The sequence below is a fragment of the Littorina saxatilis genome, linkage group LG13, assembly GCF_037325665.1.
Source record: "Littorina saxatilis isolate snail1 linkage group LG13, US_GU_Lsax_2.0, whole genome shotgun sequence".
NCBI lineage: Eukaryota > Metazoa > Mollusca > Gastropoda > Littorinimorpha > Littorinidae > Littorina > Littorina saxatilis.
Window position 1 is genome coordinate 13247609 of NC_090257.1, and position 26025 is coordinate 13273633.

Here is a 26025-nt window from a genome sequence, read left to right on the forward strand (position 1 = left end):
AATACAGCGTCCTTTCCAGTTCAAATGTAGTTGATTGTAATTCTCAGTTAGGTTACAATGACATTTCATTTAGTTATATATCGAGGTCAAAAGCGTTCACTTAAATTTCATGATTAAGTTTAAACCAATTCCTGGAAAAATGTGTTATTCGTAAACTTGAAATTACACTGGGTAAATTGAACGTCATTGTATCTGGCTAGTAAATTGACAACCACGGTTAACACGGGTTAACTTCTGTTCGTCCTTTAAAACATGCAGTAAGTTTCGGAGTAGCATTCGAGGGATATTTCCTTGGATTTGCTGTCTTAATGGATCACATATTATTCAATGAACCGGGAGACACGAGGGAAAAAAGAAACAAATCAGTTGCAAGGCTTGTCTCACACATCTTTGATGTTAAATAGACTATATATATATAGATCTGTCAACAACTACGAAGGATAATTGTGATTACACGGGTGAAGGACAGGTGTGTGTGTGTCAGTGTGTGTGTGTGTGTGTGTATGTGTGTGTGTGTGCGTGTGCGTGCGTGCACACGTGTGTGTGTGTGTGTGTGTGTGTGCGTGTAAGTGTGTGTGTGGGGTGGGGGATGGGTGATGGGTGGGGGGGGGGGGTGGGGTTGGGGTTTAGGAGCTTGGGGTGTCAAGTGTTTGTGTGAAGGCGGTGGAGTGGGTGGTAAAAGAGGAGGGTGGGGGGAGAAGGTTCGAAGGGAGGAATGTAAGATCTATGGAACATGATTGTCTACTAAGGTGTCAAAGCAATTCTTAAAATGTCAAGGAAAAGGCGTCCGCAAAAAAACACCCAGAAGGTGCTCTTTCCCTCATCAAGGAAGTAACGCTTTGTGTATATGTTACACACTCGGTCTCTTGTCTTTTAGAAGTGAGGGAAGCTGCCGGTGTAGGTAAATGGGGAAGGGTGGCGAGGGAAGCCTTGCACAATGTCTTCTCAGATGTCAGAAACACCTTTGTGGAAAGACTGTTACGAAACAACAAATAGCTATTTCACCCAAAGAGAGAGAGAGAGAGAGAGAGAGAGAGAGAGAGAGAGAGAGAGAGAGAGAGAGAGAGAGAGAGAGAGAGAGAGAGAGAAAGAGAGAGAGAGAGGAGGTATTACACACCGGTGCGACCGAAACTAAGGTATCAATAAACTACGCTTGTGCATCGGGTTGAAAGTATACCCTGATCCCTCGGAGATATACCTCCACTCCGGTCTGAACGACCTCACGTGACATGTTATATGGTAGAAGAGCATGCTGTCGCTTATTCTCCTTCTGAAGATGAGGTATACCTTCACTTCGGTTAGACTGAAACGATGCTCAAGCAGCGGAATTTGTGTGTGTTTTGTTTCAGAGTAAACTGATGTTATTTTATCCTAACAAACAAGAAGATATTCTCACGCACCGCCTTGTTCAGGATATTCACTAGTTGACAATGATGTGTGCTAATAAATAAGCAATGAAACGAACAAAGGAAAGAACGACCGAACGAAAGAACAAATGAACCAAAGAACGGACGGACGGACGGACGGACGGACGGACGGACGGACGGACGGACGGACGGACGGACGGACGGACGGACGAATTGACGGACGGACGGACGGACGGACGGACTGACGGACAGACTGACGGACGGACCAACGGGCAGACTGATTGAGGGGCGGACCGATGGACAGGGGGTGGGGGGAGGGTGGGGGGGGGGGGGGGGGTGTTACGGGTAACCCCTCCTGATCCGGTCCTGCATGGTATTCCTTCAACCCTCTGCACAAGAGCAATCTTTTGATACAGACTGAAGGACGGACGGACTGACGGACGGACTGATGGACTGACCGACAGACTGTCGGACGGACGTACGGACGGACATACGGACGGACGAAAAGGACGAAGGAACGAATGAACGAAGGAAATAACGAAGGAACGAAAGAGCGAACGAACCAACCCACGAATGAACGAAAGAACGAACGAACGAACGAACGAACGAGCAAACAAACAAACAAGCAAACAAACAAAAAAAACCACAAATAAACAAGCAAACAATAAACAATATGTGCAAACTGGCGCATTTTCAGAGCATTTGTCAAACGTTTGGAGGAGGTTTACGGTTAGGCCAGGGTGGGGGGGGGGGTTGTCCCACCAACAATGAGGAACATTCCCCCCCCCCCCCCCCCCTCTCTCTCTCTCTCTCTCTCTCTCCTGTACTGGTTCGGCCCTGCACAAGAGGAATTTATTGATACGGACTCAGTGAAGGAAGAACGGATTGACTGACGGACGGACGGACTGACGGACGTACTGAAGGACTGTCGGACGGACTGTTGAACGAACGAACGAACGAACGAACCAACGAACAAACGAACGAACAAACGAACGAACGAACAAACAAACGAACAAATTAGCAAATGAATACATACATTCGCAGAGAGAAAAAGGCAAAAGGTACATTTGTGGAGTCAGTAAGGGGGGTGGGTGGACTTCCGGAACCCAGGAACCTTGGGAGTCCACCCTGGCCTAGATCACACACACTGATCCGACACACACTGACTGACACACTGACACACACACGTGACACTGACACACACAACGTGACCACACACACATGGGCACACACACAGACACACCCCCACACCGGCGCACACACACACACACACACACGCACGCACACACACACACACACACACACACACTGTGACACACACACGTACACACACGTACACTAGTGACACACACACACACACACACACATACACAAACACACACACACACATACACAAACACATACTGACACACTCGCAACTGACATATCAGAGGGGGGTGGTAAGTCATTTGAACGTTTAAATTCTTTTGTCACAAATTTTAAAAAACCCATCAACAATAGGGCGTATGCATAAACTCCCGTCTTTTTAGTGGAAACTGACCTATGAGAGTAGTTTCCCTTGTTTGGGCCAAACAATGGCGTCAGCGAAGGGAAATCCTACCATCTGTATCTGTATAGATCTGTGAGCGAGTCACAGTCGTTCTTGCGTGAAAGAGGCGTCACGTTTAGCGATTACCGCAAGCATGAACTGTCCGATTTAGTGCAGAAAGCATTTGAAATCAAGTTGCCCATCGATCCCGAGGCGCTGATCGAGGATCGAGCCGAAGTGATCGGCTTGAAACTGCCCGATTTAGCCGGTCCAGAAAACCCACGACGACGCAATGTTCAGAGCTCTGCAGAATCCTGGTTTCTTGTCAGGAAGTACCAACATAAACATTCTACCTGACTTTTCTGAGTTTGATGTGTGCACGTACCAGCTCAGTGCATCAAATGCGTCTGTTGCCAGTGTGCGGGATTATCGTAAATCAGAAGGATTCCAGATGATGAGAGATGGATAATTATGTGGTAGAATTTATACAAGCGTGTGGCATCCCATCACTGCCATCAGAGCCCCCAACAGATGGCTATTTTGCTGTCAAAAGCAAAGTGAAGCCAAGAACCCAGTGACTGGTGCAAAATTTTATTCACAGTGGATTGTAATGACAAGTGTGGACATGGACCTAAGGAGCTGCATTTTGTCAGCCTTCTGCACCTGCAAGGGAGGGTATGTTCATATTTTGCTCGTTATTGTTAACACATTTAGCAGGCTGTCTATTCTTCCTTACATCTACACCAAGATAAAGGGAAGTAAAGCTAGCTAACTAACTAACCAGGATGTCAGGCAGTATTTTTTTTAATTTTAATTTTTATTTTATTTTTTTGGGCGGGGGGACTATTTTAATGGTTGATTGACTTTTAGGCCATAACAAACTTTGGTACAGGCCATCAGTAGACTTGCACTGTTTGTAACTTATCTATTTCATTTAAATTAAACTGATCTACATACATACATGTGTATGCAAACAACAGTTGTGGGCAGAATGATGAAGTCATTGTGTGTGCTTTATACTGAAGTGTTAAAAAATTAATTAACCTTTTCAGCATTAGTGTTGCGACTTCATAACTTTAAGATGTCCAACTCATATATTACTCCCTATTTTAGTATTTGTCATTGTACCAATGACATTTAAAACCTAAAAGTTAAAATCTGGTGTAATGTCTGAACAGCTTGTGCTGGGGAAGCACACAGTGGTGTCATTCATGTTGAGAGGGTTAACTATTTTAGCACTGTATAAATGCATCATTACAATTTACATTGAATGCGTAAACTGTTGCAGATTGGATGGTTATTGCCGCCATGTTCTGGCCACACTGTATGAGGTCATCGACTACAGAACTGACAGCAAAACGAGCGTCACTTCCGAGTCCTGCAGATGGGTGCGACGTGCAACTGAGAGCAGCAACGGAGTACTACTGACTGACATCCAAACAGATCTAGTCCAAAGGCCTGCAAATGACACGTAAGTAAAATTCTATAGATCTTGGAGTAGGTAACTGAGATTAAAATTGATTGCACGTACAGGGGGGGGGGGGGGGGGGGGGGGGAGTTCATTTTAGCTCGCTCATAGATCACAGAGTAAATATTTGATTGATTGATATGCAACTTACATAGCACACATATCCACACACTAGGTGTATGCTCAAGGCGCTTGGATGATGTTCTAGTCCTCCCTCGTGGTGGCTGTCTCACCCTGTGGTGAGACCAGTGACTCGGCTGCCGCCGGCGCTTAGTAGTATTAGTAGTACTGATGTAACACCACAGGGATAGGTGTATGCTGGGTGTGTTCGTGTTTCTATAGGCCACTTTAATGCTGACAGATCTTTATTTTGCGTGCTCAGTCTTTTTGCATACGTCACTAGGTGTGTACACTACACACACTGAACCTCGGTTTAAGGTCTCATCCGACAGTATGTGCATGTATTTTATAATTTTAAGAAGTCAAAAAGATAATTCATTGTACAAAATTATCATAATTTACAAGATTGTACAACATCAGTTCAAGTTGCATGACACTGACAGGAAGATTAGACAACAAACAAAAAAAGTCTGTTCCTGATCACCCGACGAACCCTAGCTTGGACTCAGAGGTTTGGGGTCGGGGGTGGGATGGCAAGCATAACATTGATAGATGACTATAGTTTTGCAGTGGTTTGCTGTCTTGTACTATGAGTGTTAACAGCAATTGTTTATAATTTGTTACTCAACTTACAGTAAGGACAATTAGCTTTTCTCAGCAACTGCTAACAATTGTGACTTGCAACAGCGCTTCCTTAAACATTGGGACACTTCTTTTGTTGTTGTTGAACATTTAATGGCTATAGTGTAGAAACTAGAAATGCTGAGATACATTGATGTAGTCATGAACAACAGCAACAACAAAAACAAGAACATGTTTTGAATTCTGATAGCTAGTGAAACTGACAGCTTGATTAGAATTATGTAGTTTTTGCAATTGCTGACTGAGTTGCATCCTTTGGTTTTACCTTGCATTGATTATCACCTTTGCTGACAATTGACTCATTGAGTGCCGTATTGAGTAACGTATAGTTATTTTATTTCAAGTTAACTTCTGCATGATGTTAATCCTACTCAAACTTAGTCAAAGTAAGGTATCATTATTTATGAAAAATGTGAAGTTGAAGATACAAATTAATGAGAAAGTTTGTGTATTTTTCTGTACACTCTTGCTATTTACTGTTTCAGTGCTGAACCATTTGCTTGAATTCTTGATCAGATGATGACAGAGTGACACCTGGTGGTACCCAATAAAACTGCCTTTGCTGCTATAACTACAAGCAATTTCTACAATTCAGAACAGTAAGTGCATGAGGTTCCATTTTAAGCTGTCAAGAGTAAATCTCAGGAATAGATTAGAAGATTTAGTTATGTCACACGTCTTGCTTTCTTGACTTTTCTCACACTCTCTTGTCAGACTCAGAGAGTGCATGATTGTACATTTTTTTTACAGTAATTTTTAATGTTCCTAATTGGAAAACAAATGTGTCATAATGTTAGTGTTTAGGATAACTATATGGCAGAGAGAATCATGGAAATGATTGGGTGATGGGGGTGTGTCGCTGGTGTGCAAGAGGGTGGGTGGGTGTGGAGAGAGTAGTGATGGTAGTCAACTACTAACTAAAAGATTACTGATTGCATACATTTAGTGTTTATTGATTTGGAGGGTGGGGGAGGAAGGCAAGCAGTATTATTACATGTGTATGGGTATACTAGTTGTGCGTGTTCCAAATGGGGGTGGAGGTTGGCATGGCAAGCAATAGCTCAGTCGGTATAGTGGCCTTGAAACCAGTTGTGGGGATTTATTTCTCAGAATTAACGTTGTGCAGACTGCTTGGTTTCTGAATAGCTTATTAAGCCTGTGACTGTGTGCATACATAAAGATCTCAAGTTCACAGTTTCAGGGCTTGGAATTAATGGAAACATCAACACACATGCAGGAAAAACTCAAAAAAAGGAGGGGGGGGGGGGGGGGAGTTTGGTCCCACGGTAGTGTTTGAATGAAAGCAATCTTACTTTTTAAGAGGGTAATCTTGCAGGACTATGATTCTTACATTGGTAGTTGACTAGTGTAGTTGTGGTTTTGTACTAGTGAGGAATGTCATCTATGTCATGTGATTTCTTGCTTCTTCTTTTTGTGTGTGCAGCTAAAGATGTTGGACCTTGCCTACAGCCTAGTTTTGCATCTCCAACACTGTGGCTTTTCTCTGAGACACCACAGAAAACACAGCCTTTTCTGCTGCTGAAAGGTAAACATTAGGTTAAATTTGTGTTTGTTTTGATTTGTATGTTTTCCTTTTGTAGTCTATGGCAGGAGATTTGTGCAGGTGTACAAATGGTAGAGGTGTCAGAGGAAATGTCCACTTGTTACTTGTCTCTATATCAGTATATATGTATCACAAATACGCATCAAATGTACTGATAGAGACCACATGGACAATTTCAAGCACTTTTCTGCCAGGGGTAGGGTCAGCTATGTAAGAATCATGTCTTACTCTGTTCATGCAAAAATAAGGTTCTGCATTTGAATGAGTTTGAATCAGGCACCTGTGTTTTTGCTCTTGTTTGTGCCCTCTTGTGAACTGTTAACTTATGAACAACCACCCCAGCAAGCAACTCTTTACTGTTCTGAGCACAACAGAAGGGCGCATGGTCTGGGCATATGGATGGTAAACACATCTCATGCACAAGTACAGGCCTGAAAGTGGCGAGTATTTTCAATTACTCGCCATGGCGAGTAAAAATCATGTAAATGGTGAGTAGAAATGTTAATCTACTCGCCACATGCGAGTAAAGTTGATAAAACAAATGGTTGTTTTGACGAGTAAAGTTTCAGTAAATTATGAGAAGTACATGTACTAGCAGTGCTTCATTTTGTGGACTTTCAGTGCTGAAGTATGATTGTGTGGATTGATCATTTTGTATTCTGTTATTCAGATTGCCACTTGCTTTCTTTTACATATATTTACAAGTTGGTGGCTGATTTGTGTGTGTTGCAGAACATGAATAAAAGAACCCAGCTGGTATTCTTCATTCATGGAAAATGAAAGGAAATTTATCAGCCAGGATTCACCACTCACTCTGCTAAGGGGGAACCCCGGTCAGCCCTACAGTGGATGAACAGCTTGGTCCTTGGAGGGAAAGGTAACCACTGCAGCACTTTAGAAGGGGTCTATGTCGACCAACAGTGGCTGTATTCCCTGTATGTTAATTTCCTGTACATATACACTAGGGAATATACTTCCGTTAGACGCCATGGAGTTACTTCAAGCTTACGAGAGTGAAAGTGATTCAATGGACGAGAGTACCAGCGAGGAAAACATAATACCAGGCTGTTGGGGGTGGGGGTGCAGATGTTTCTTTAACTAAATCCGTTTTGATAAACGGTCGAAGCATGTTTTGCTTGACTGGATGCCGCACGCGATTTCAGGATTTTAAATAGATTCTCCTATCTAACCGCAGTCACGCGCTTGGCGCAAGATTGTACGATATTATACTTCTCTACAGAAAATCCAACTGTATTCCCGGTACACAGGGAAAACACCTATGGCTATGGGGAATACACCTTCTTTTGGTCGACATAGACCCCTTCAACCTTACAATATGTGAATGTGTAGAATATTATGCTTTTGCTTAAAGCTTGTTACATTATGACTAAGACAGAAATGTTAATCATTCCCTTGGTGCAAATCATAAAAAGAACAATAGTGATCTGATATACTGTAGATCAATCGAGGAAAAGGTGTGTATGACCTAGAAGAAACTGGTTTTGAAAGTGCTGAGGATGGATGGAACATTGATGCAATATCATTTACTACATTGAACCTGGGTTTCAAACTGAAGTGCTTTTTTATGCTTCTTGTTGTTATATATACGGTCTCGATTGACTCCTGTGTTCAAGAGACTGTAAACAACCATAAACAATCTTGTGTTGTTGTTATGTGGTGGTGGTTTTGCTGTTGTCTAGCATCTACCCGTAATTGGCTTTATCAAATGCACCAGAAACGAGCATGAGTTTGTCGGATTAGTGAACTGTTTGAAAAACTTTAATGTATTTGTGGTTGACAGGTTGTTATTATTTCTATATTGTGTTCTTCTTTTTCTCAGGTGGGCTGTCTTCTGAAACATATGAATCGGGAGCGTCACATCTTTCTTCCTGAGACATCCCCTCTTGAAAATGGTGTGGCGTTTAGCTGAATGGAAACGTGGCAGTGTCCTGTTTTTCATAGCTTCGATGCGCGAAGTTGGGGATTTCAGCAGAGAATTTATTGATTGATTAATTAATTAGTTATTTAAGCTCACCTCACTCCTTAGTGTTATTTAGGGGGATGGGGGGGGGGGGGGGTGTTGGCCTGGATCTTGTTAGTGAACTTTCTTTCTGGCAACTCGCATCAGAAATTCCAGGTTTGCTTTCAAGGCAATAGACGGTTTTTGAAAATAATTCTGTTAGGATTATCAATCAATCAATCAATGAGGCTTATATCGCGCATATTCCGTGGGTACAGTTCTAGGCGCTCAGCAGTGATGCCGTGTGAGATGAAATTTTATACGGCCAGTAATTGCAGCCATTTCGGCGCATATTTACCTTTCACGGCCTATTATTCCAAGTCACACGGGTATAGATAGACAATTATTAACTGTGCCAAAGCAATTTTGCCAGGAAAGACCCTTTTGTCAATCGTGGGATCTTTAACGTGCACACCCAATGTAGTGTACACGGGGGGGAGTTCGGACACCGAAGAGAGTCTGCACACAAAGTTGACTCTGAAATAAATTTCCGCCGAACCTGGGATCGAACTCACGCTGACAGCGGCCAACTGAATACAAATCCAGCGCGCTACCAACTGAGCTATATCCCCGCCCCAATTATCAGCAGTCCGGAGGTGTAAAAATCCCTGTACTGCAGTCAGGTTTTTCAAAACATCTCGAGCACGCTCTACGCCTCTGACAGGCTGTATCCCACAATCGGGACAAACGACCAACTTGGATGTGTATGCCATGCGCACAATATGATACCCCTTGCCTTTAAAAATCAGCGGTCACGAGTTCATCAGAGTTCAGAATTTGTTGTGTAAAAGATAGCCGCTGTCAGCTAGCCATTCGTGGCTCAGGTGATTGTATTTAATACAAATTTAAAAAAAGGTTTCTTATGTAGCGCACGCCGCACAGCATACACATCACAGTCAGTCGCTTGTCCTGATCGCAGGATAGCGTGAAACATGCTCCGGGAGACTGCCAATAATCCTTACATAGTTATTTAAAGAAATTGTGTATTGGTACAGCATGTTATGCATGTACTAAGATAGCTATTTGTAAATATTTGGTAGATATATATGGTGGTGTCCCGAATTGCTCCCTCCCAATTTGCCCCATCCCATATGGTCCCCAATTATTCTTGCATTTTGCTGTGAGTAACATAACGTGTGCAAAGGCATTTGTCTGAAGCGCATTTCCAAAAAGACCCCCCGCGGGTTAGGGGGAAGAATTTACCCGATGCTCCCCAGCATGTCGTAAGAGGCGACTAACGGATTCTGTTTCTCCTTTTACCCTTGTTAAGTGTTTCTTATATAGTCAATGTTTGTAAAGATTTTAGTCAAGCAGTATGTAAGAAATGTTAAGTCCTTTGTACTGGAAACTTGCATTCTCCCAGTAAGGTAGTATATTGTACTACGTTGCAAGCCCCTGGAGCAATTTTTTTATTAGTGCTTTTGTGAACAAGAAACAATTAACAAGTGGCTCTATCCCATCTCCCCCCCTTTCCCTGTCGCGATATAACCTTCGTTAAACACCAATTAAAGAAAGAATTTCCAAAAAGCATAGTTACCATTTGTTTTTTTAAATCTGAATCCGTGACTGTTGTTCTTGAATACTCTTTCGTTTAGGTTTCCAAAAATGCTGATTTAAAGGGGAAGGATAGTTGAAACTGTAACCGTTCACATTTTGCTCCCAGATTTGCAGTTGTTGTTTTTACTAGGAGTTTGGACGGGCTCGGTGTTCTTGTGGATAAGACATCGGCCTCCTATTCAGAAGGTCATGAGTCAAAATCGCGGCCGCCTGGTAGGTTAAAGGTGGAGAATTTTCTGATCTCCAAGGTCATTGCTTATGTGCAGACCTGCTAGTGCCTTATCCTCCTTCGTGTGTACACGCAAGCACAAGACAAAGTGCGCACGGAAAAGATCCTGTAACCCATGTCAGAGTTTGGTGGGTTATAGAAACACAAAAATACCCTGCATGCTTCCCCCGAAAGCGGCGTATGGCTGCCTGAATGGTGGGGTAAAAACGGTCATACACGTAAAAATCCACTCGTGCAAATTTGTGAGTGAACGTGGGAGTTTCAGCCCATGAGCGAAGAAGAAGAAGAACTATGAGTTTTACTCTTTTAAAAAAATGATTTTCAAATTCGAAGATTGCCACAACAGTAGTCTATCTCATCCGACTTGAACCCTTCAGACTCCCTGTACATGTACTTGCAGTTTAAACTCATATTTTGTCTGAGTAGTAGGTTTTGCCTTTCACGCCTGGTGGCGTGTAGGGCAGCGATTTTGTCTGAGAATAGTTTTCAAATGCAAAGTCCTTCAGAAAAACTGCGAGATAAAAATCTGGAGTGCTAATATCGTGTTGGTGTACCTTCCACTCAGTGGCCGAGTGGTAACGCACTTGCGCTCGATCGGAAGCGAGAGGTTGCGAGTTCGACCCTGGGTCAGGGCGTTAGCAATTTTCTGCCCCCTTTCCTAACCTAGGTGGTGGGTTCAAGTCTTTCGGATGAGACGAAAAACCGAGGTCCCTTCGTGTACACTACATTGGGGTGTGCACGTTAAAGATCCCACGATTGACAAAAGGGTCTTTCGTGGCAAAATTGTATAGGCATAGATAAATTTTCATCAAAATGTCCACCAAAATACCCGTGTGACTTGGAATAATAGGCCGTGAAAAGCAGGATATGCGCCGAAATGGCTGCGATCTGCTGGCCGATGTGAATGCGTGATGTATTGTGTAAAACAATATTCCATCTCACACGGCATAAATAAATCCCTGTGCCTTGAATATGTGCGCGATATAAATTGCATAAAATAAAATTAAAATAAAATCCCTGAGCTTAGAACTGTACCCACAGAATACGCGCAATATAAGCCTCATATTGATTGGTATGTAAGAAATGTTAAAGTCCTTTGTACTGGAAACTTGCATTCTCCCAGTAAGGTAGTATATTGTACTACGTTGCAAGCCCCTGGAGCAATTTTTTTATTAGTGCTTTTGTGAACAAGAAACAATTAACAAGTGGCTCTATCCCATAAATATAGCCTTATAAATGTACTCCGTGACTGTATTTGTATATGGTGAAAAGGAGAAGATATAAAATTTGTGAAATAGGACTTCGTATTTGGTTTTGTCATAATGAATTTTTTGTTGTTTGTGTGTGTGTGTGTGTGTGTGTGTGTGTGTGTGTGTGTGTGTGTGTGTGTGTGTGTGTGTGTGTGTGTGTGTGTGAGCATGCATGCGTGCTTATGTGTGAGTGCACAATTGTGTGTGTGTATTAATCCAGCAGAAACAGCTTCTCTTCCATACATTTGAATCATTTATATTGATACCACATGGAGACTATTCTGAACACACAAGCGTGGTTTTCTCTCTACAGTGCTTTTCCTAAAGTTAAATATTGAATTTTTAAATTTAAAAGTTTTTGGCACACCACTTTAAGATAATGCTCAAGGAAAATAAATAGTCTTCTTTTTTCATTAACGCTTTTTCTCACAGTGATGTGTCAATATCTCAGACGCAAATCCAGAGTCATGCACCGTTTTATGCTTGGGAAGCGCACTATACTCACTTTGAAACGTGCATAGTGTCAAAAGAAATCACACACACACACACACACACACACACACACACACACACACACACACACACACACTGAAAGTATGAAGAAGCCCCTCCAACTTTTGGTTGAGTTTGACTGCATTACCTTGAGGAGACTGACGACACTTCACAATGGAAAGAAAAATAACTTTTACATTTCAGTGATTTGTTTTAAGTACAAAAGTACAAGTGAAAGTAGAAATAAATTAACGTGACACTATCCCGTAATCACATATCAGGGTCAACTATAATCAGTCCATTGGTTTACAAAACTTTATTCAATTTGTTATCATGACAGAAACAATGCATTGTTTTTTTAAGATAACTCAAGCATAAATGCTTATTTTAAGTCATCCTGGTATGTACATAACAAAGTTTAGCATGATGGCGGACTAGATACATTTACTCATTTCAGACAACGAAAACAAACAGACAAACCTGATGCGCAAGCAATCAAAAAAGGGAGGGGGTGGTAGTACAGAACTTGGTGGGGGTAAAAACAAGAAACAAAAAGAAATGGGGTACGAGAGAACAGAATTCAGCATAAGGGGAAAAAAAAGGACGACGAAGACTTGGAGCGCCAGAAATGTTGGAAGAGTGGGTCACGTCACAATAATATTAAATGCACAGAAGACACACACGCAAAGTTAATACATTTTGTGATCGGCGAAAATGGCACTAAATTACATAACGATTGGGCCATAATCGATAAGTCGAAACAAGGACACAAAACACGAGAGAAATTACGAAGAACAATTGGTCAGGCAGCATTTGTCTCATGACAGTGTCAAATGAACATTATGAATAAAATGTAGAGGCTCATGTACGGAACATGCCTGTTTGTCTTAATAAATTCTTGTACAGTTATGAATATGGTCTGATTGACATTCCGGGAATATTGCGGGATGCCTTTCAATAATATTTCAATAAACTTATAATCAGTTATCAATTGACAATAATCGTACATCTCTACACAAGGGTCAATGCAACAAATAGTGCTCAGCAGTCTCCCTTGGGTAACCGCACTCACATTTGGGGCAATCCTTGAGGTGCCGCTGACATAAATGATTCAAATCACTCATACCAATACCATACCTGTCAAGTCCTACGCATTCTGCGTAATTCTTACGGATTTTCGGTGTTTTTTGGGTCCTACGTCGTATACCTCAAACCATACCCATTTTCAGCATTTAAAAAAAAAAAAAAAAAGTTTTTTTTAGTTGTTGTTGCTGGCATGGACTGCCGTTCATTCATTTCTGAGGAGGAGCTTGCACCAGCCACACAACAGAAGTTCTGGCATGATGTGCGCCAGTTCTACATGGCCTGTGTGAGGAAAATGTTGAATAAATTTCCATTTGGCAGTGAAACCCTGCAACACCTTCAAGTGCTGGATCACAGTCTGGGAGCTGACACACTGACTGCCTTCTTACAGGTCAAAATTAACTCTGATGCATGCTGCCATGATTTTAAGGTGACTGGCAGCATGATTGACAAAGCAAAGATTTGCACAGATGAATACAACAAAGAACACAAGTGACAAGTGACAAAAAAAATGAACGAACAAGAGTGCAGTGTAAATGTATTACATGTAGTGGTAAATAAAGAGCAGTTTGTGTAGAAAGGAATTTATGTGTTTTACTTTTAGTTTGTGAAAACCAATCTGATTGGTTTAGTGTGTATGCGTGAGAAGTTGAATTTGTGCGTTTAACCACATCCTGATCCACGCATTAACTATGGTTTTTGATCCCCAACCATTTACTATGGTCAGAGGCCAAAAGTACTTGACAGGTATGCAATACGCAGTCTGCAATTATGGACTTTTTCAAATATATCTCCAAAATAATAATGACATGGTACTTTAAAATCAACGTTGATTGCAGTAAAGTAATTGACTGACAATTAAGGTTGTATGTGGGGTGCCTAAAATTTGAACTTTTCTTATTCCCGAATATTTTTTGTGGGCGCAGAAGCACGGGGCAAATGGTATTGTTTTTTTCTGGAGGGGGATCAGACAATATAAAACCAATTAGAGGCCGAGTTGCCTGACAGAAAGGCCAATTCTAGCCCCAGTCCATGCCGGTTACATGTAATTAGCTATGCACACATTTGAGATCGATACCCAACCTTATTGAGCATCAGTTCTTTGCGTTATTTTAATTTTCTTGTTTTTCTTTAAAATAAAAAAGGGAATGGTTTTATTGATGTCATTTTATTATGTCATTATCTAGTCAGCATAAATGACTTTTATGGATACAGGAGAAAGTGTTAAAATGTGAAGATTTCAAGTGTGGTTTGTGGTCATCTGCTTGACCACTTAAAATGTTGTTTCATTTGATGATACGTTTTGTTTGGTGTTCCCGCTTGAATGTGACAGTAATGTGTATGTGTGTGAGTGTGTGTGTGTATGTGTGTGTGCGTGTGTTGGTGTGTGTGTGTGTTTGGTAACCGGCTTTGTACAGCGGGACCACCTTATTTTGTCATGTATTTTTATTCATTCTGGAGCTTTATTAAATAAACTGCCCATTTCAATCACAACTCTGGTCTGGTCTTATTGTCAGTGTTGCATAAATGATTGTATGTGAGCTTGTGAACATACAAAGAAAAAAGAAAGAAACATTCTGTGTCGAAATATCTTGACTAAAAATCAGGCGGAAGACTACACCTGTTGCATTTCCTATTATGCTCAGGCAATTATAACTGAGGGCGGAAGCGACAATGATTCGTTTTCCCCCCAGATAACATTAATTTGTAGAGACGGAAAAGGAACACGCACATTCTGGAACTGATTTGTGTAAATAACTGAGAGGGTGTTTTGTCTGTTTTGTGAAACGGTCCTCACACATTTGCAAAGTTCCACAGTTAGGCAGCTGAATTAAAGCATTACATAATGCATAGTGTAAACTCTAGGCCTACTTCAAGGTCTTATTACTTCAAGATGCATACACGTGCTGTTGTATCTGTTAGTGCTTGCCGGACACCAGTGCTGATTAAAATGGCTTAGATTGTTACTAATTTGAAACTACAGTATGTCCTTTTACGCGTTGTGGCAACTGAATTTTGTTGGTACCGATGATTTATACAAAGACTTTTATCACAGGTTTCTTCCATATCAAACATTTATACTTACCTTCAAGTTCGAGTTTACCTTTACTTTCACGAGGAGAGTCTGTGTGTGTGTGTGTGTGTGTGTGTGTGTGTGTGTGTGTGTGTGTGTGTGTGTGTGCGCGTGCGTGTGTGCACGCTTAAATATTCTTGATTTTTGAACATAAGCAGTTTATCTGTCATGGAGTTGTGTGTGTTTTCATGTCTGCGTGTTCTTTTCCCCCTCCTTCCTCCTCTCGGCAGTCCGGCTTCAGTCATTTTATTCCTCCCCTCAAAGCAGACAGCAGCATTGTGTTAATGTTCAGAACTTTGCCAGGTTTTTTGTTTGTTTGTTGTGCTTCTTTAATTTAGGTTTGTTGTTTGTTTAAAACACTCAAACATACGCACACATCCACACGCACACTTTTACTTTTTAAGTTATAATAAGTATTGCATTCAGCCACGGTTTTTTTTCTCAGTTGATATTCTGATTTTTGCCATTTTTTTGTGTAATTTGTTTTTGTTGTGCTTGTTTGATGTAGGTTTGGTGTTGTTTGTCGTTGTTTGTTTAACACACACTCAAACACACACTAACCAGACACACACACACACCACCACCACCACCACCACAAGAATAGGTTTACACTCACTTTTTCCTCCACGTTTTAATTTTGGCAATATCATTAACCCAGGATTGCAAAGCAGGGATCATTTGTCAATTTCATAACAACGTACATACAATTTCAGCTGGTCACTTCAATAAAATGTGCATCATCACAGGTTTCTGCTGGAATGACAGTGTCTTATCTGTCAACACAAAATACACACACACAAAATGAGTGTGATGCTGTATGCCTCCTAACAGATCCTAACTTCACCCTCCAAACCTCCCTGCAGATGTATGTTCTGTGCACAAAAATAACCTTTTAAAATATACAAAATGCAGACGACATTTCTACATTTGTAGTTGTGCTGCAGACCTGTTTACCCCCATAAGTGTTTTGGAGTAATGCTCAGCCCCAAAAATAGTAATCCTGGCACAAAAATAGTAATCCTGGTACAAAAATAGTAATCATCCAGCATTCGTCGCCAATTACAACGCACATGACAACTGTGTCTGCGAAACGCAATCATGCACATATATCCATCATTCACAAACAAAACACATCAGTCAGTTTTTGTAGTCATCATAATGTCAAAGAAGATTACATCAAAAGCACATGCATCACTGATTCTTTTTCTTTTGCTCGTAGTAGGCCTTTTTCAGTGTGTCAAGCGCTTCTCTACTGTACTTGCGCTTGCTGAAGGTACTGAACTTGTCAAATTCAGGTGCACGGAGCCCCTGGGGCTTTTAGTCATACCTCAGTTTGTTTGTTTATTTGTTGCTTAACGTCCAGCCGACTACGCAGAGCCATATCAGGACGAGGAAGGGGGGGATGAAGGGGGCCACTTGTCAAGCGATTCCTGTTTACAAATGCACTAACCCATTACTTGTGTCCCAGCAGGCTTTAGTAAAACTAAATTAATACCTACTGGAAGATTACCAGTTTCCAGTATGTTAAAATAGGCTTAACCTATCTACTGCTGGACTTACATCAGAACACTAACAGATTAAACTATACATGAATCGCGAGACAAGCGGCAAGAGAAGAGATTTTTGGAAAAAATACAGGTGAATGAGCAAGAAGGCAGAAAAAAGAAAAGAATTCATGAAGAAAAAGAGAGCATGACAGGAAAGAGGAACCAAAAATCTACCTAACAGCAAACTAGAAAGCTCCTGCGGTTCCAAAAACAGGAGGGGCCTTTAATTTCATAACCGCAGTGCCCCACTGCGGGAAGTCATACCTCAGGCAGCTATCTATTAGAAGAACTACCAAGTTTCATTGACTTGCACCCAAAGAGTCAAGAACTGCGATTTTTTTACGAATCAATTTCGTACTCGGACCCGGCTGGTCTTGACCTATTTTTGGATCTAAATTTAGATCAGGTAGATCACCACATCATGCACAAAAAGACACGTCACTAGCAAACTATGTCAGACATCATCATGAGTTTGTATAAAACAAAATGGAGGCCGGAATCACTCAGTTGAATCGAACTCCGACCAAACACCACGTAATAACTAGGTTAATTTATGCACTCGCGTGAACAAGAAACTGTCGAGCTTCACAGATGTCGTCGTTGGGTAGTTTTACTACCATAGGAGGATTTTTGAACTGTAAATGCACTCAGCTGCAACAAAAACGCAAAACGAAGGCTGTAAGCTGCACTGTGCCTTTAAGTAGCTCAACACAATGATCGCAGCCCAGGGTGCTAACACAGTTTGGAAGGTCAAGGTTTTATAGTATGCTTCACTAACGGGATCTTATAAAAAAAGCTAAAACATTTACCACTGAAGAAAAACCATCTCTGAACAATTCAAAATTGTCACACTACTAGTTTTACATTTTAAGGATCTTGCCTAGTGCACATCTTTTTATTATGAAACATTTGTATTGTAAACAAAAGAAAACACAATGTCTTGTGATCTGTAAATGTTCTTAATACAGGGAACTTTATACATTGTTCAAGTGAAGTACTGTACAGCCTATTTAGCTTGTTCATTTTCTCCCTATAATCTGCTACAATTCAATAAACTGCTGTAAACTTGTGTGCCCTTAAAGTAGATTTATGTCCTTCTGTGTGGGCACCTTCTTCTTCTTCTTCCTCTTCAGTGTTCAGTGTTTGCATTTGGATGTGTGCTCTCTGGCCAAGTCTTGTTGCACAGGGGTACGGGTGGCAAGAAAAGGCCACCCTCTCAGAACGTGTTGCAGAGTCTGTTCTTCCTACCCTAGCCACAGTCGCACGCTGTAGGTGCAAAACCTATCCTTTTGATGTGTACCTTCAGACAGCAGTGTTCTGTGCAAAGGCGAAAGATGGCTGTCTGTTCTGCGTGAGTAAGATGGGGCTATGGTCTTGAATGAGCTGGTAGCTGTCTGTCTTTAAAAAAAAAAAAAAATAGACATCAAAGAAGCTGCAGCACCAGCCAAGTGTTGACTGTTTTCTTTATGCGTAACCTGGTCCTGGCAGTAGCTGTTGTCCATCTGTAAACAAGCAAGATCATTATTATAATATATTGATGGTGTATTTGTTTTACCCAAAAGACGATTAAAATAACATTTAATTTTTGTTTTAGTTATGTGGCATACATGCAGTGGAACGATCATATCTTGTGATATCTTCCCTCTGAGAAAAAAACTACTATTCAAAATGTACTTTTACATACTTTTTTGTTAACTTAGGCTTTTGAAGATCCACATCCAATCCTGCCACAATGTAGGCACAATCATAGGCTAAAATTGTCAGGGTTATTTACCATCGAACTGTCCTCAACATTCTATGCTGACACACACACATGCACACACACACTGGCACAGACACATAACTTGACTTCACTTAGGAAGGTTATGTGATGCTTAAATCATTTGTCTTGCCACTAGTTCATCACAAGTAACCACTGTGTTTATTGCTGGTATGTGCTTAAATGGAGGGATAGTCTTATCCCATGGTAAAACATTTTTTTTTTTAAAAAGCCTGGCAGGTGATGTGAGATGTGAGCCAAACTGTGTTCACGAAAAGCAGCCGGCCTTTAATAACACAAAGCTGCCTCTGTACACAATTCTGCTTTTACACATGCTATCCCTTAACTTGGATTCATACCAAAAATCAAGCCTGGTTTCATAGGAAACAGTCAGAATGTTGATTCAGCATTTAGAATGATAATCTTATTTCATGTACACGCCTTGGCAAATCTGACAATTAAGTAAGCAGAAGTTTTCTTCACGGGACGGATTTGCTCATTTTATTATGTAGCAATGCACTTCACTTGGTCACATACACCCCCCCCCCCCCCCCTCTGTGCACAGTGATAGTTTTAAACAAGGAATTCTGTAAACACAGGGGTGGTCAAATACACCCCCCCCCCTTCCCTCTGTGCACAGTGATAGTTTTAAACAAGGAATTCTGTAAACACAGGGGTGGTCAAATACACCCCCCCCCCCCCCCCTTCCCTCTGTGCACAGTGATAGTTTTAAACAAGGAATTCTGTAAACACAGGGGTGGTCAAATACACCCCCCCCCCCCCCCCCTTCCCTCTGTGCACAGTGATAGTTTTAAACAAGGAATTCTGCTGTAAACACAGGGGTGGTCAAATACACCCCCCCTTCCCTCTGTGCACAGTGATAGTTTCAAACAAGGAATTCTGTAAACACAGGGGTGGTCAAATACACCCCCCCCCCTTCCCTCTGTGCACAGTGATAGTTTTAAACAAGGAATTCTGTAAACACAGGGGTGGTCAAATACACCCCCCCCCCCTTTCCCTCTGTGCACAGTGATAGTTTTAAACAAGGAATTCTGTAAACACAGGGGTGGTCAAATACACCCCCCCCCCTTCCCTCTGTGCACAGTGATAGTTTTAAACAAGGAATTCTGCTGTAAACACAGGGGTGGTCAAATCCACCCCCCCCCCCTTCTCTCTGTGCACAGTGATAGTTTTAAACAAGGAATTCTGTAAACACAGGGGTGGTCAAATACACCCCCCCCCCTTCCCTCTGTGAACAGTGATAGTTTTAAACAAGGAATTCTGTAAACACAGGGGTGGTCAAATACACCCCCCCCCCCCCTTCCCTCTGTGCACAGTGATAGTTTTAAACAAGGAATTCTGTAAACACAGGGGTGGTCAAATACACCCCCCCTTCTTCCCTCTGTGCACAATGATAGTTTTAAACAAGGAATTCTGTAAACACAGGGGTGGTCAAATACACCCCCCCTTCCCTCTGTGCACAGTGATAGTTTTAAACAAGGAATTCTGTAAACACAGGGGTGGTCAAATACACCCCCCCCCCCCCCCCCCTTCCCTCTGTGCATAGTGATAGTTTTAAACAAGGAATTCTGTAAACGCAGGGGTGGTCAAATACACCCCCCCCCCTTCCCTCTGTGCACAGTGATAGTTTTAAACAAGGAATTCTGTAAACACAGGGGTGGGACTCTCTTGTGATGAAAAAGGAGGAAATCCCTTTTTTTCCAGGGGGTTCGGGGGCATGTTACCCCGAATTTTGGTTAAATGGTACATTAAAATCTGTGCAATCTGACAAAAAAGACATTCTCCACACTCCCCAACCTCCCCCCCCCCCCCCCCTCAAAATTACTATTAGTTATCAGGAGTTTTCAGTCAGCACAATTTAACTCTCAAGCCTCCAGTGTTCTGTTTCATCTCCACGTCACTCCAAATCATTCAGTCAACAAGTCATAGATATTGTAATGAAATGTGACGCGGAAAAATAGATTACTCCAGCAGAATTCGTAAGTTGTGTCCGCGGAAATCCGCGGAAAAGTCCCACCCCTGAAACAGCACTGCATGGTGCCTTTTCCAGAAATAAATTCATCAAAAAATGTCAACTCACAACAGCAAGAGTCAGTGTGTCGATTGTTCATATGTGACAAAGTTGAGGGATGAGCTTATCCTATCTTAAAGCCTGGCCAGAACTGAGACGGTGACGAGAAGTAGTGTGCCTATAATGACACAATGCTTTCTTCGTAACCAATTAGATTCAACATCTCAGATCTGGTCAGGCCTATACAAATGCCATCTCTCAACTTGGTCCATACAAAAATCATGAACCTGGCTTAATTCTGTACAGAGTGGGAATTTGTTTTTCTCTTTTTCGAAATCCAAAATAAGCAAAATCAGGTCTTAAAATCAATCAATCAATATGAGGTTTATATCGCGCGTATTCCGTGGGTACAGTTCTAAGAGCAGGGATTTATTTTATCTTTTTATTTTATGCAATTTATATCGTGCACATATTCAAGGCGCAGGGATTTATTTATGCCGTGTGAGATGGATTTTTTTTTACACAATACATCACGCATTCACATCGGCCAGAAGATCGCAGCCATTTCAGCGCATATCCTACTTTTCACGGCCTATTATTCCAAGTCACACGGGTATTTTGGTGGACATTTTTATCTATGCCTATACAATTTTGCCAGGAAAGACCCTTTTGTCAATCGTGAGATCTTTAACGTGCACACCCCAATGTAGTGTACATGAAGGGACCTCGGTTTTTCGTCTCATCCGAAAGACTAGCACTTGAACCCACCACCTAGGTTAGGGAAGGTGGGAGAAAATTGCTAACGCCCTGACCCAGGGTCGAACTCGCAACCTCTCGCTTCCGAGCGCAATTGCGTTACCACTCGGCCACCCAGTCCAAGTCCAAATGGAGCAAGTCTTAAAATGGGAGTGAATTTACAGATGTTATGAACAAGAAGTCTGCGAAAACAGGGTCATTAATAGGAAGGAGTCTTAGATTGGGGTGTCTTAAAAGGGGCAGGGGTGGAGGCCACTGTAATGACCATGAAATAATCAAAATAATACTATCAGTCATCTTATTCTCTACCAAATTTCTAGAGGTCAAGACAATGATACAGATTATTTACTTGTGTCACTGTTAGTGTCATTCTATGAATAACAGACCGATAGAAAGAGAGCTCTGTGTCTTGTACCTGGGTTCGTGCTCAGTTGCTTGAAAATTGACTTGTCAGAGGTTCTTCTTCAGCCTTACACCAGCCTACAGCGGTAGCTTCTACTTCACCAAACTTTGTTCTGAAACAAAACAAATAAAACACATCTTCAGGGTCAAGCATATGTATCAAATCATGATCACACAATTAAACCTTCTTCTTTGGTCAGTACTATTGAAGATTTGTTAATTGTTTCTTGTTCACAAAAGCACTAATCAAAAAATTGCTCCAGGGGCTTGCAACGCAGTACAATATATTACCTTACTGGGAGAATGCAAGTTTCCAGTACAAAGGACTTAACATTTCTTACATACTGCTTGACTAAAATCTTTACAAACATTGACTATATTCTATACAAGAAACACTTAACAAGGGTAAAAGGAGAAACAGAATCCGTTAGTCGCCTCTTACGACATGCTGGGGGGCATCGGGTAAATTCTTCCCCCTAACCCGCGGGGGGTTGTACAAGATAATGAAATAGAGTGAATTTTGAAGTGCATTCATAATTAAAGCCCAATCATGTGGTTTAACCTACCTAGTCTTGAAAAGCCTGTCCGAGGAAACAGATCAAGCACCCTTCCGCAGACCTTCCTGACGGAAGAGTCTTGGTTGTAACCGCTCACTTTCTAAAGTAGTCCATAAGCAGTTCCATGTGCCTATGTTATCACTGTAACCAGCTCCTTTGTGTACCTGTGATCTGGATGAGCTGCAACACATAAAACTTTCATATGAACACTATGTCAAGTATACCAGTTAGCATCCATCAAACACTGACTGACTGAGGAGCATCACAAGATCTGTTCTAAGGAGGTAACAACTATTGTCACAAAGTGTTTATGATACAGCTGCAGGCACATGGCACTGAGTGGTCAATTGGTGAGGGGGGGGGGGGGGGGCAGAAGTTCTGCTCAGTCTTGTCTGCTGATACTACACTTTGTGGTGGTGTAAGGCAGGGAATCACACCCCAACCACTGGCCCCGCCCACCTGGTGTCGAGTGCCTGTGGATACATCAGTCCCAGTCATGGCTGGCCCCCGGTTGACAACTGCCATGTACGTCATGTACGGGTACATTTACTTTGCAGTACAGATTAGTTTTCAATAGCAATGACATCATGGACGCACACCTGCCCAACGCAGACAAGGACAGCAAAATCAGGGACCAAACGTGATAAAGAGTAACTAATCGTCACAAACATCAAAATGCTTTGCATTTCTTGACCAGATAACAATCATTTCTGGGCAATTGAAGATTATTATTCCACCTACAGGCTATCACCCCCATGGCTGTTACTTGTAACACATTTCATTTCTTAAAATATGTTTTGTAAAGTAATACTGTAGTTAATAGATTTCTCTGAAAGGCACATTCCTTCTCATGAAAACAATTTGGCTCACCGTCTAAGATCTGGTCAGGCTTTAAAATGGGATAAGACATGATCTCTTAACTTGTTCACATACCCACAATGAACGGTCTGGTTGCTCTCTGCGCCAAGTGCGATTGTGTTATGAATAAATGCTGTAAAAGCTACAACTGTACTAGCTCATTTAAAAAAAAAATCACAAAATGTCATTTCACCACAGCAAGCAAACAGTGTGTTTATTTCTGGTATAGAACAGACACACACATACACACACACACACACACATACACCAAAGCAACACAAAAGCCCAAAACATGCCTACCATCTAAATGAGGAATCCAGTTCCAACTGTCTTCTGCCAATATAACACTGCCAGAGACACCATGGTGTAGAAAGTCAGTTTAAAGAGAGACTACCTGAAAGAAAAATGATACAATAATAATAAAACACCCAGTGCAATAGACATACTTGCTCGTTAAAGGCTTACTTTACCATGTAAAAACATTTTGCTTCACAGTCTCAGATCTTGTCAGGCTTTTACTTGGGATAAGATCATCCCTCTACTTGGACGAATAGCAACATAGATCAGCTTGAATGCTCTCTGTGCAGAGTGGTTTTTGTTTGTTTGTTAAAGAATTAGTTTTGTTAACAACACTGGTACCTTTTTGTGAAAATATTTCATCACACATTTTAACTCACCACAGCAAGCAGTCACTGAATATATAATTTTTTGTATGTGGCCAAGATGAGGGATTCCAGAGCATAATATAACATTGATTTCTTCATGCCATCTGATTTGCAGTTGAATTCACAGGGCGAGAAAAATTCTAGACTGTCCTCAACATTCTATGCTGACTGTAAATTGTAATTATATAATACATCCACCCTAGCTAACTGGTACACTAATCACTTGCTCTGGCTTACTTCTTTTTCCAACATAATAAATCTGTTATTTGTACTTTAGCCTTTTGTGGTAAAATATTCTCATTACCACCAGTTGCACTCACAAGCTATTGCACTAGTGTATTTTGGAAATGATCAAAGGACTTACTTGTGTTCTACAACAGCACCATGTCAGTGTTGCGGGAAGAATGAGGCAGGGCTTGGTAATAACTGAGACCTGCAAGTAAACAGAACATATTTAGAATCCCAGCATGTGTTATAATTTGTGTATATTTATATTATAAGGTCTTACATTGCAATAACAAACACACACACACACATGCACACACTCATTCAATGTGCTCTATGTGCTAAGAATAAGAGTGATTGTTTAATGAATTAACGCTGAAGAAGCTACTAGTTGCTTAAACACATTCATAGCAAAATGTCACTTGATCACCACATCAAGCACACTGTATCTTCATTTCTGGTTGTATACATTGTATGCAAGTGGAGGGATGATCTTATTCCATGTAAAATCCTAGCTCAGCTGATCTCTCTCAACTTGGATTCATACCAAAAATCAGGAGCCTGGGTGTTTCTGTTCAGTGGGCATTTCCCTATTTGTTTTATTTGAATGCATTTCTTAAAAAGAACACTTCCTCTGCATAGCCGTCAGGATGTTGGTTCCACCTTTAGGAATGTGTCTTAGTGGACGGACAATCTTATTCCATGTACATGTTCCATTCCTTCGTGCATTATGTGATTCTACTGTATTTTAGTCATAAACAATGACCTTCATTCTAATAAGAAGAGACTATTACCTTTCACCTCGGACGTGTCAACTCATATTTTGCCGCTGAGTCGGTGGACAGTTGCTGGAAACCGAGTCCGTCGTCACACTTCGGGCTTTGGCAACTAAGTTCACTTTGCGGGTCTTTCCCCTTGTAACACCATACTTGTTCGATCACAGTTTCTTTGTTCATCGGCCGAAGCAGGCCCCTCCTTCGCTCCCGTCTCGGCCACAGTTTCCTCAGTGCAGTCGCTGAGTCGGGCATGAGAGCCCGCCCTTGAACGCACTCTCCCCTGTACCGCATAGTTTTAAACCTCCCCACCTTTTTAATCTCCCTGTTTGCCGGAGCTAACCACTATCGGTAACAGTGACTACACCGCAGGACTCTGAGACGTTCGCAAGAACCCAGTCCTCTTCGGAAGAAGATGATGATCAAAGATGCATTGCCGACGCCGGCCATGTTGAATTAGTGAAAACCGAAACGTGGAAGCGAAACTAACTTATCTTCGGGAATCAATTAGGAAAACTATATGTGTAGTAGGTAGAAAAATGGCATTTAATGAGACAGATAAAACTCGGATCAAATGAGAAAGAAAGAACTATCCAAACTTGCAAGCACAGCCGCGGTAGTCCTAAGTACGTACTGAAGTTCCCGATCCATGTTTTAGTCTAACCAGCGCTGTCTCTAGTCTATAGATGCGCAACAGGATAAGAGATACCCTGAGGTTATAAGTGATACTCCCACATACGTTGCACAAGCATAGTTTAACGTTACCTTATGTACGGTCCAACCGGTGTGCAATGGGTGGAGAGAGAGAGAGAGAGAGAGAGAGAGAGAGAGAGAGAGAGAGAGAGAGAGAGAGAGAAACAAAACTGTAACTGATCTCGTGAGAACGGTAACCGAAACGAGACATGTCACCTCTCCGAATTCATTCCAATAGATGACCGCTCCTGCGGCCATCAATAAGTGGCACAGACTCATTATTTTTGTTTGTTGTTTTGTTGTACAATTTAAAGGCCAATAGGTCGAAGGGGGTCCTGATTTGGCCTATATGGTCCGCTGGACC

General features: G+C 41.7%; 2 long non-coding RNA genes across 2 annotated transcripts in view; one reads left to right on the forward strand and one right to left on the reverse strand.

The window, feature by feature from the left end:
• The window catches only part of LOC138983644 (uncharacterized), a 29481-nt gene extending 17686 nt beyond the window's left edge, over positions 1 to 11795 (forward strand). Inside the window, exon 6 of the long non-coding RNA XR_011461213.1 lies at positions 10077 to 11795. This is a non-coding gene — a long non-coding RNA (uncharacterized lncRNA). The remainder of the gene's footprint in view (positions 1 to 10076) is intronic.
• A 4736-nt stretch (positions 11796 to 16531) lies between these two features.
• Positions 16532 to 25758, reverse strand: LOC138983645 (uncharacterized). Its single transcript, XR_011461214.1, has 7 exons — positions 24990 to 25758; positions 24335 to 24403; positions 23606 to 23699; positions 22457 to 22627; positions 21904 to 22003; positions 17206 to 18443; positions 16532 to 16721 (listed from the first exon to the last, which is right to left on the reverse strand). It is a non-coding gene; the product is annotated as an uncharacterized lncRNA (long non-coding RNA).
• Between the last annotated feature and the right edge of the window lie 267 nt (positions 25759 to 26025).